At 43.3% G+C, this 12,382-nt stretch overlaps 1 protein-coding gene across 2 annotated transcripts in view; it reads left to right on the top strand.

Moving 5' to 3' along the window:
- The window catches only part of SSH2 (slingshot protein phosphatase 2), a 142,973-nt gene that overhangs the window by 21,000 nt on the left and 109,591 nt on the right, over positions 1-12,382 (top strand). The gene's annotated exons all lie outside the window — the stretch shown is intronic.

The following is a 12,382-nucleotide window of genomic DNA, read 5'->3' as shown; positions in this document are numbered from 1 at the left end:
ACCTCATTCAACACCACTTCTGTGTGCTGGTTTAACAAAATGTTAGGTAACTTGACTTCATGGTCACTTGTACTTCCAGTAACTTTTACAAGATGGGCCTTGGCCCAGTTCTAGCTGATGTTCTTGAAAGACTTCTTTGAAGCCCAAGTGTTTGTCCAGTTATTGCAGACTCCTGTCGGGTTTCCAGTGCTGGACAGGAAAAGGGGAAGTGCTCCAGGCTTTACTAAATAGCCCAAAGGCACACTGTGGCCTCCTGCTGCACCACTAATGTACAGTGGGAGGCAGTGACGGAGTAGGAGCACTGGGAACTGAGCTGTGCAGAGTACATCTCCCCTTGCTCTGCCATGAACTTGCTGAATGACCCACGAGATGCTTCACCTCTCCATGCCACGTCTCACTGTATGTAGAAGGGCTAACCTCTTGCTCAGTATGGGTGTTAAGGCTTAAACAACATGTCTTTTCAAATGAAGGGCAAAACATTTGTCTCTCTAAACCGGTCAGTAGAGCTTGCTCTGCTTCCTCACTGTGGATCCTTATTTGGCTCAAACTACTGTGATAATGACCCAACCATTTCCCTTCCCTGGAGTCTAGATACTGGTTCATTTTAAATTTGAACTGACATCCTAACTGGAGTGACTAGTCATGACCTAAATGAGATTGAACCCTGGCAAAGCAACACCGGAGGTTTGCTGCTTTGTGGATGGTATCGTTCTGCTACCTTTTCTTACATACTGGAATTCTTTGCCTTAATTACAGGGCTTCTCTGCCCGGCACAAATGCCTTGCCGATGTCCATGCCATCAGAGCAACAGACTCCAGGCTGACATGTTTTCCCATGAACCTTGTATATGTGGCTTCTCTCTAAACTGGCAATATTTAGTAGTCCCTATCCTCTGTTTTTCCATGTCCCTTGTCATTCAGATTGCTTGTCTCTGAACCCCCTCTGTTTCTGCTATCTCCTTTCTGGGAAGTGGGGATCAATACTGCACAGAGTATTCCAGAGGAGGCTTTGCTGTAGACTTCTATCATGGTGGTGTAATATTTTCAGTGTTGTCCATCCCATTCCTAAAGTGTCTTAAGAACTGTGTTTTGGTGGTTTTTTATTTTTTTTAATACTATAGCTGCACAATGATTAAAGGTCTTGAGAACATGACCTATGAAGGAAGGCTGAAAGAATTGGGTTTGTTTAGTTTGGAAAAGAGAAGACTGAGAGGGGACATGATAGCAGTTTTCAGGTATCTAAAAGGGTGTCATAAGGAGGAGGGAGAGAACTTGTTCACCTTAGCCTCTAAGGATAGAACCAGAAACAATGGGTTTAAACTGCAGCAAGGGAGGTCTAGGTTGGACATTAGGAAAAAGTTCCTAACTGTCAGGGTGGTTAAACACTGGAACAAATTGCCTAGGGAGGTTGTGGAATCTCCATCTCTGGAGATATTTAAGAGTAGGTTAGATAAATGTCTATCAGGGATGGTCTAGACAGTATTTGGTCCTGCCATGCGGGCAGGGGACTGGACTCGATGACCTCTCGAGGTCCCTTCCAGTCCTATAATCTATGAATCCCAAGTTGCAAAACTGACAATACCGTCCTTCCATCACACAGCCAACACATTCTCAATCCCAGCTGAGATATGCTTATTCACTAAAGGAGAAGACTACAGCTAAAAAGCAAACCATAGAAACAGAGTCACTCTGGAAATGGGTTGAGCACATTTAAGGTCTGTGTTGACTTATGTCCTGGGACAATATTCTATTTTAAGAGTTCATGCAAGATGATTCATTTCAAGCATTTTTTAAAGCTATTTAAATTTCCATTTTCAACATGTTGTACCAGAAAAACCTGGCCCAAAACGCTAAACATAGGAGAGACCTTTCAAGGTTACTATCTGGAAAATCAGTAAAGGATGCATATGAGCCACAATAACTCAGTCTGATAACTGTAGACTCATCCCTGGGATGAATTAGTCTCCGGTTGCAAGCCCCCACTTGGGAGAATCCCTCTATTAGGCGGATACAGGCTCCATGACAGCAGATTCGCAGGGTGGCAAAAACCATGTATGAATTACACAGTTACTAATGCTAAGGAACCTGGTAAGAACATCAGTTTTCTTCCACTGGAAACAGGTCTTCAGAACTTTACCAAGGCACGGCCTGAACTGTTAATTCTTTTGGAACTACAGTACTGTTAAAGACATAGGATGCAGGGCAATGGAGAACTGAGCCCCACGTAGGAGTGAATTGCCACCTTTCCGATTTGACAGGTTATGTCTACACAGCAAAGAAAAACCTGCGGGTGGCCTGTGCCAGCTATCTTGGGCTCAGGCTGCAGGGCTTTCATTGCTGTGTAGACTTCCAGGCTGCAGACCCAGCCCAGACTCTGGGACTCTCCCAGAATTTTGTTAGCCAGCCTCATGGGTTTCTGGTCTACAAAGAAAATCCAGCTGGCTCCCTAGAGGATCCAAAAAAGCAGCCAAGAGGCCAGCGTTCTATTTCTATGGAGTTGGTCCAACACACCTCTTGTAATCCAGCTCACCTTCTCTTTCATCCATGCAACTCCATGGGGTTACACTTTTTACTTCCTCTTCTCCAGGTCAAGGCTCTTTATGAAGCTTGATAGCATTCTATAGTACCTGTCAAACACCAGACTGCAGATCATTATTCTAGTACAGGTTTTAATTACTTGTAAACCTTGCTGGGTTCGAAGTTGTTTTAACAGCTCAAGAAAAAGACCAGGGCAACATTACGGTCAGCTCAGTGAAGAGCTCTTCTCAATTCATAGATTCATAGATTATAGGACTGGAAGGGACCTCGAGAGGTCATCGAGTCCAGTCCCCTGCCCGCATGGCAGGACCAAATACTGCCTAGACCATCCCTAATAGACATTTATCTAACCTACTCTTAAATATCTTCAGAGACGGAGATTCCACAACCTCCCTAGGCAATTTGTTCCAGTGTTTAACCACCCTGACAGTTAGGAACTTTTTCCTAATGTCCAACCTAGACCTCCCTTGCTGCAGTTTAAACCCATTGTTTCTGGTTCTATCCTTAGAGGCTAAGGTGAACAAGTTCTCTCCCTCCTCCTTATGACACCCTTTTAGATACCTGAAAACTGCTATCATGTCCCCTCTCAGTCTTCTCTTTTCCAAACTAAACAAACCCAGTTCTTTCAGCCTTCCTTCATAGGTCATGTTCTCAAGATCTTTAATCATTCTTGTTGCTCTTCTTTGGACCCTTTCCAATTTCTCCACATCTTTTTTAAAACGCGGCGCCCAGAACTGGACACAATACTCCAGCTGAGGCCTAACCAGAGCAGAGTAGAGCGGAAGAATGACTTCTCGTGTCTTGCTCACAACACACCTGTTAATGCATCCCAGAATCATGTTTGCTTTTTTTGCAACAGCATCACACTGTTGACTCATATTTAGCTTGTGGTCCACTATAACCCCTAGATCCCTTTCTGCCGTACTCCTTCCTAGACAGTCTTTTCCCATTCTGTATGTGTGAAATTGATTTTTCCTTCCTAAGTGGAGCACTTTGCATTTGTCTTTGTTAAACTTCATCCTGTTTAACTCAGACCATTTCTCCAATTTGTCCAGATCATTTTGAATTATGACCCTGTCCTCCAAAGTAGTTGCAATCCCTCCCAGTTTGGTATCATCCGCAAACTTAATAAGCTTACTTTCTATGCCAATATCTAAGTCGTTGATGAAGATATTGAACAGAGCCGGTCCCAAAACAGACCCCTGCAGTACCCCACTCGTTACGCCTTTCCAGCAGGATTGGGAACCATTAATAACAACTCTCTGAGTACGGTTATCCAGCCAGTTATGCACCCACCTTATAGTAGCCCCATCTAATTTGTATTTGCCTAGTTTATCGATAAGAATATCATGCGAGACCGTATCAAATGCCTTACTAAAGTCTAGGTATACTTTACATATACATGTATATGTAACAGATAACATATACATGTAACATCCCCCTTTTACAAAGGGCAAGTGGGAACGCACTCTACTTGTTTCAAAGCATCTCAGGTTGGGTCTGTTTTTTGTCTGCCACTTTCTGATCATGCACAACTCTTACTACAGGGAATGGGAAGGGTGCATGTGTGCACTGAAGAGACAATATCACCAAACCTTTTTCTTCAGAGACTGCTACTCGGTTTTCATTGCCTATAAGTAAGTGGCATCTTTTCAGATAACTTGCACCCCAGTGGTGCTGCTAGCCATCCTAACAACATTCTAAATTCAGTGTTTCAGAACACAAACTTGTGAGGATGCTGGAAAAAGCAGTGACCAAATGAAAAATTCAAATCCGGCTTACTCCATTTCCTTATTAATAATCACAACAGCAGGGAAAAAGTAACAAGCAGTGTTGCTAACTGTGTGTAGCTGAAAACCTTGATAAAACAGTCCTTGACTTTAATAGGTGTTTGGAAATAATCTTACAATGCTGAGCCCTTCAGTATGGCGTTCTGGTTACTGTAATGACCTTTGTTTGGCCAGGTCTTCCTTCTAAGGTATGTCTGCTTCATTCTCCTAAGAAGTTTTGAAACAGTTTATTTAAAATGTGATGCGTATGGGTGTTTTGGAAGCTTAAAATTACACTTATTAAATTGGCCTCTTGTGGTGGTGTTGTGTGGTGGTTCATGAGTCCTAAAAAATGTGCTTCTGTGTGATGGTTTGAACCACATTTTGGAGCAGACTCTAACCCAAGGAATCTGAAGTTACATCATCTCTTCTTGGTGTTTGTTTCACTTGGGTTTTAGAGCTGGGTAGTGCAAACTGGACTAGAATGTTTCAGGGTCAAAAGGCACTGAGTGTTAAGGAATTTCAGAGCACAGTATTTTGGATAGAAATTTGCATAGGAGCTAATGAGAAATACTAGACGGGCACAAAGATTAATTCTGTGACTTATTTACTTTCTGTTCATTAAGTGCCTTGGGAATTCTATTCCTTTAGAAATAGCCAACTGGTGGTAATATTGCTATTTTTGGTGATTTTGACAGTCTGGGTTAAATTTTATAGAAAACCACTTGTTCATTAACTAGGTAGCATCCAGGATTCCTAAAGCTTTTCCCCAAAACTTGCTAGGAATATTTGTATGCGAGATGTGTCCCCTCACTTGTTTGTTTGTTTGTTTGTTTGTTTGTTTGTTTTTGTAAAGCTTTGGGATTTGAAAATATTGTTTTCATGCTTTTAGGTTTGTTTTGAGTGTGTGGTGGGTTTTTTGTTTTTATAATTTGACTGTTTAAAAAGTAGTTACTTATAAACTAATGAAGAAAGGTTAGAAGCCAGCTGCCCTCATCTCCAAACCTTAGACATGTCACAGAACACTTTCATATTTCTTAATTTTTGTATCTGTAAGTTTTAGAACTTGTGCAGTAAACATGTCTGTGCAGCAAGCGCCTATTTTGTGTTTCCTAGATGGCCAGGATCTGCAAGAGCAGATGCAAATACCCTTAGCTAATTTGTTAATAAATACACTGATCACTTACTGTCTAAAGATGAAAAGCAGAAGCCTGCAGCAAGATTAGTTACTCAGTTGAGAGAATAAAAAACCATCATATGATCTTTATTCCTTTGAATGGGTGGAGTTGCTTTGACTCTGCCCTTCTGGGTCTGCTAAAGGGTGTATCTAATCCATCAGGCTTAAATAGTTATTGACCCATAATATGTGGAGGTTTTTCCCTGTTACTTAACTTAAGGAATTCTGACTGTATAATGGTGCATAGAGATTTCTTTAATTGCTGGCCACTGCTTGTGTAACTTCTAATTTGTAGTCTGAAGTTTTCCAGGCCTTTTTCCTTGAAGCTTGGAAATGCTGTAGATTGATAAAAGCTGAAGATGCCACTGGGTAGGGTTTTCCCATTGCACTTGCAGAGCTCTGCCTCCTTTTTACAGTATTGTGTGAACCTGCAGGTTCCTACTCTCAACATCCCTCCGAGGCTGGCAATGTAGAAGCGTCTCCATTTTGACCAATGTGGAAACTGAAGCACCAGGAGGCTAAATGACTTCGCTGGTCATGGAGAGGCAGTGGCTAAGCTGGGACTTGAGAGTAGAATTCATGAGTTTGTGGCTCCCAATCAGAATAGGGAGGGTTAGGGGCCCACAAGCCGAAGAGTATTCCAGTTCTAGCAACCAGAAATAGGATTCCAGCCAGGGGGGATATTAAATATGCTGGACCCAAAGCTCAGAGGCCAAAAGTGAAATCCTTCGACACAGTTAAGCCTGACGTCATACCAGCCACACACAGTTTATTTCTGCCTTCCTGCTTTACAACTGCATGTGTCTGATAAAATATGAATGTGAAACAATGGAGTAACCATAGCTGTTCTCTGCAGATGTGGCAGTAAATTACATATGACATGGTACCAAGTTCCTCTTTCTGTGTTTCTTTGTTTTTTTGTTTTTTTTGTTTTTGTTTTTGTGTTCTGCTTCTAGCAGTTGGCTCTCTGCATGGCTTGAATGCAGGGTTCTCTTGATGTGCGACTGCTGTACAAGTCAGACGTTCTTTTGCAACTCAGCTGCTTCTCTATCGGTTTAGAAAGCGGCTTCAAGAATTTTAAGTGAAATTAATACCTTTTGCATGGGATCTATATGAGGGAGAGAGAGCGCAAAGGGAATTGGTGCCTGGAATGTGGAGCGTTTGGAGCAGTGTCTTGCAGAATTATTGGAGATGGACAAGAGCTTTATATTCTAAGGGGGAGGGAGAAGTATTGACATGGCTCTGTTTTTCCACACAATAGCATGACTTCATGTTGGTTCTAAGGTTCAGCCTTCACTTGAGAGCTCCTTGCTCCTCTGGGCTTAAGTGAGATTCATTTTTACTTGTGCCTTGTTTTTGCTTTTTTTTTTTTATGTTTTTTAACTTTTTATGCTACAGGTTCCATACTATTTCCGCTTGGCTCGGGAGAGCCATGGATTTGGGGGATCATTCTCACTTGATCTGCTCAGTGCTCAGAGGTGCTTTCCTCAAGAGAATTAGAAGGATTGAAGGCTTACATGTATTAGAGAGGGCTGACCTCTTCTAGTTCTAATAAGATTTGGTACCATGTGTATACACCTTTCGGGCTCCACTGTGCTAGTCTTTAATGCAGTCTGAGTGAGCGAGTGCTCTGTTTTAACAGGACTGCAGAGAAAATGCATTGCCTTTCCTTTAGCACAGACTTTGCCTGTATAAAGCAGAGGGCACTAGGATGCAGGGAAACGCAGGCTGAAGTAAACTCAAATCTTTAATCAAGTTTATTTAAGTTGTACAGCTAAATGGCTTTTGTTGGCTCTCCCCTCTTCTCATGCTTTCTTTGGGCATTAGTGTATATAGTGACATGCCAAAAGATAGGGATTGAAGCATCAAGCTTTGCGTCTAGCTGTCTGAAACTCTCCTCCACAGTGACATAAACTGGCCTGTGGTCGTCCATGCTCACAAGGAGGGCACTGTTATCTACGCAATACTAAAATACCAGTGAACTCGGTGAACACTGATAACCATGTCAGATATGGGACCCAAACTACTCCATTCATTATATCCATGTTTAACAGCATCTGTTCTAATGATTCTTGCATGTGGTTTCCTATATATGGCATGTGTAATAGTATAAGCCACAGAAGGCTGAAGCCCCCAGCCTTCTAGGCTCCCTTCTATCTTAATGATAGTTCATGGTGGCCTTTGGGATGGAATGTCGTGGCTTTCAAACTCTGGTGGCTAAAACTGGACTCTTAAATATTCTTTTGGTGCCGCCCCCTCCCCCCCCCCCAAAAAAAGTAGTGTAGACATGGCTTTAAGGCACTGCAGTTGTGCCTACAGAAGACTCTGTCTGTGCCAATGGGAGAGCTTCTCCTTTGACGTAGGTATTCTACCTCCCCAAGAGGTGGTAGCTACGTCCCATCAACACAGCACTGTTCACACAGTTCGGTCAGTATAACTGCATCACTCAGGGGTGTGGATTTCCACCCACCGGGTGACATAGTTGTGCTGACATAAAGCTTGTAGTGTAGACCTGGGCTTAGTTTTACCTGACACTTGATAATGGGCTTTTAAAGCTGCTTTGTCATAGTAACGTAGCGTGTTGAACTTCTCTTCCAATGTCCTTAAGTGCAATCACTAGAAATGCTGGTGCAAAAAAATTTTTAAATGTCAATACATAAGAATTATCACATTCAAATATGTTAAGTGTTTTTTTTTCTTTTTTCTTTCACCCCCTAAATCACTACATTTAGTTCTGAATGGCCTAAAAGTTATTCTGAACAAAAGCTCTTGATGGAAAAATAAACCAAGTCAGCTTTCAAAGCCATGCAGAGTTGGTCTCTGGAGTTGTAAGACATGAGTCTTACTGTTTTAACTTATTCCTGGGCGAAGACCTTGTTTCACTAAATTTCAGTCTGGAAAATGAATGTATTTATTTTTCCAGTGGCTCTAAGCTCGTGAAAATGGGGGCTTCTAATGAAGTTGACATGCACTTTTACCCCCTTTCCTCATTAAGTGTATCAGTTAACACTGGACTGAGAAGCAGCCTGAGAGTATTGACAAAACTAATGGGGGAATTGGTGCTAGAAGGCAGAGCATTTGGAGCAGTCTCTTGCACAATTGTAGGTGTTGTAATATAAACACACTACAGTGTGTTTAGGTCTGTCTGCCCCACTAGACCTCTGATAACCATTCTATAGCCTGTCTCTTGGCCAAAGATGACAAACCTATAAAGGAGGCTGGCTGTAGAGCCTCATGATTTGAATTGTCCTATAAATATGTATCCCAAATGTCCAGGTGGCTGTCTTTGAAGCTGTTCAGAAAAATGTGGCATCTCTCTCATTGAATTAATGCAGCTTTAATCTGCTGTTAGTGTGTGCTGTACCTGCAGCACTACTTCAGTCTAACAAGGAAAACATCTCTGAGTGTTGCCACTGGTCTCAGTCAGATGCACAATGCCTCCATTAATAAGTGCATAATATAATCCTCAAATAGCCACTTCGAGAGTGCAGAAGTGTGTTCTGCTGCCGACTGAAAAGGCCATCCAGCAGAAGTGTGAAACGTGCAGCAGTGATCACAGGTGGGCGTTCTGGGCAATCTGTGTAAATGGGAGTCCAGATAAATAAACACTGGATAACTGTACCTCTCTGACCTTGTCTCCTTTTAGATCCATGCTTCCTTTGCTCAGACAAGCCTCTCATCTGATGCCCTTTTTTTCTCCTCCCCATGCTTGTCCCTGGGCCTACTTCTAGGCTGCCAGTCTTCCTGGAGTGCCCGTCTGACCCTGTCCACTGTGCTGTTCTTAAGTTCTTCTCAAAATCTACAGCTTCCAAGTGACTTTCAAAGTTGTGTGTGTGTGTATATATATAATATGTGTGTGTGTGTGTGTGTGTGTATCTCTAAAACCTCCAAAATAATAAATACCTAAAACAGCCATGCAGCAATCAGCCCGTGTGCTTTAGCCATGTACTGACTATCTCACTGTATTGTCTTTGCCTTCTTTCATCTGCTGTTCCCCACGTTGTAAGAGCCTCACGACAGAGCCTCGAGGTTTGTCTGTGCTGTGAAGCACGATGCACCTCTATACGCTATTAATAATCAGTAATAAGCACTGTATCCCTGGTACATGTCTGGTAGAATGGGGATCAGACATGTCTATTGTGTCAGAGCGTGAAAAGAATACGTTGGGGCTCTACTTCCTTAGCCACAGATCTGGAGATATAAGAAATTGCTTGGAAAGGAGACTTCTGCTTTCTAAAGTTTCAGTCTCTTCAAAAGGGATGTAGGTTAAAGCAGGACTCTAGCTTTGGTAAATCAGTGTAAGTAGCTGTGAGTTTATGTAAGGGTGGAGATCCAAACATCAGCACTCAAAAGATTAGGCTGTAAGTATGTATATCCGCGTGCGGTGTACGCTCAACAAATAGCAAGGTTTGTCTTCCAGCACTGTAGAATAGGAAATCTTTGAATTGGTTGTATCAAATTGGGACTAGTTTGAAACTTTCTGCCCTTAGCTGCAAAGTGCAGCTGGGAGTTCAACTATGACTGCAGTGCAGTGTGAATACACACACCTTCCAAGGAGCACTCCTTTCTGTCCCTGGGCAAATCAAAGTTATGCGGCTCCTGGCATTACTGTCACTAGGTGAAATTCACTCTGGTGGTGGGGGTGGGGGTGACGGACACGTGAGAGGCCTTTAGCAAAGACAGTGCTGCAGAGATGTTGCTAGCCCCTGCATGCTGTGCAGCAAGTCTTCACGTCGGTCCCACGTATATTGGCACAGACAAGACCAAGGGAGTGGACGTGGGAGTATGTGGATCTGGTGGCTCTGACTCCCTGTGAGAAGCGTCAGGGAGTGCAGTGCTCTTTCTGCAGCATTTAAGCTTTCATTTTAAAATAGAATATACTTGGATTCTAGCCCTTATGGCTGCGAGGAAACCTTCAGTATGGGACCCAGGCAGTCTTAACTTTCTTCCAACTGCCTGTGGCCCAAATCCTGGCTCCAGCACGCAGCCTGGCTGTGCACTCGGAAGGTCTCAGGGGGTGCTCCATTCATCCCAGGCCCACTCTCCCCAGAACTGCTCTGTAGCTGTCACTCGGCCTCTGAGCAAGCCTAGCCTCCACTGCACTCGGGTTGCCAATGCAGCTGGGGAGAGCCTGGTGGATCCATGTAGTAGCGGATCTGCTGGTTTCACCCCAAATCCAGCAGGAAGAAAACACAAAGCTGGCTTTGAGCGGTGCAGAGTGTGCATTTTCCATCCCACCAGCTGTGCAGTAGAACCACATGAGCTCTGCTACAATTGCATGAGTGTTGAGCTGTCTGCAGGCTGAACAATAGCTTTCTGGCCGGGAACCTCCCAGGTGACTTGTCAAGTGTTATTCAGTCCCCTGAGGATAAAAGTAGAATCTAGTGGGTGCTTACATATCCTGGTGACTTGTAGAAAGGGCAAGACCTATTGTATTATGGAAGAGAAATCTTGCTTGCTCAATATATGATGTAGCTTCTGACCACTTTTCTACATGAGAAATCTGTCCCAATATAATCATAGGTGAATTTAAACTGATATTGGACTGTCTCGTCTTTTTGGGGTGAGTGGCTTATTTCATTCCCAGGGGACTTCAGCTAAAGCACAAAAAGCCACTTGTAAACCAAAATAAGAGTGTCCATGCAAAGGTTGCATCATTTTAACAACTGATTTAAACTGGTGGAAACTTCTCACCTAGACAAACCTAAATATTCCTTATCTCAGGTACAAAAGCAGCTAATCTAAGTACCCAGGCTCCCTTTCTACAAGAAGTAACAGTCCCAGTAAGCACAATGGTTTGTAAGAGTTTTTTGTACTCTCTGAATGTCTCCCATGAAATTTCTCACTGCAGTTGGCTAGAAGCCAACAGCTCCTGTGGGCGGTTTGTATATTTCAGTGCTTGGTGGCTTAAACTTCATGAATGCATGATGAAAAAATTCTGACTTCCTTATTGAAGTGTATGTAGTATGTTCCTGCTTTAGCCCCATGGACAGGGTGACACCATCGAAGAGCTGTGGCTGTATCTCCTCCTGCAGTGTTATCCAGTCTGTCAGCACAGGCATGGATTAATCCACACCCAGCCTGAAGTTGTGCTAATGCCCGTGTATTGCAGACTTGTATCTTCATCCGTTCATTTTTCCTTCTTGGACAAAAAGCAATTGATACCTGCCTGTTCAAACTCCCTCACTGTCTTGTCCGCTAATGCTAATTTTAAGCTGCACTTTCTGTAGAGATCCTTATGGTGCCACTACTAAACAGTCTCCTCTTTCGTTACCAGAATCCCTCCTATTAAGCTTAAGTTTAAATCCATGTTTCCTGTTGAAATGGGGTCTGTTGGGTTTTATTTTCAGCAGGGATTTGCTGGGACAATTTATTGTGTGAATGTGACACAAAGTAAATGCAATGTCTGATCCATAGCTGGAGGAGAAATGATATGTACTGGGATCCCCGCGAGATTAAGTGGTTGTATTTGGTAGAGCGTAATTACGCTCCTTATGCCGTCGACCCCTGAGTGTAGTCCTGGAGAAGCAGTGGATGTAAGAGAGTTACACCCTCAGAGCAATTGGTGTTCCCCTTCAGAAAAGGGAAAGCACCCCACTGCTGGCACCACTGATACCTGCTTGGGTTGAGAGTAGCCATGCCTCAGAGCAGGCTACAAGCAGTCAGGCAGAGCTGCATGGGGGACGCTTGCATAAAACCCATCTGTCTGGGTCATGCGTGACTTCAGTCAGGTGGCTAGTCCCTCAGTTTCATGAGCATAAGAACTCAGATGCGGTTTCAGCACCTTAGATGAGGTTTTAGCCACACGACTCCTAGTTGTAGGTCTGAAAGTCTGTTAAATTTTTCAAATGACCTCCAGCTTGGCAGCTGTTCATGCTGAATTCCTTAGGACGGAATAC

This window comes from Trachemys scripta, chromosome 18 (genome assembly GCF_013100865.1).
Source record: "Trachemys scripta elegans isolate TJP31775 chromosome 18, CAS_Tse_1.0, whole genome shotgun sequence".
Classification (NCBI taxonomy): domain Eukaryota; kingdom Metazoa; phylum Chordata; order Testudines; family Emydidae; genus Trachemys; species Trachemys scripta.
This window is presented reverse-complemented; position numbering and strand designations above follow the sequence as displayed.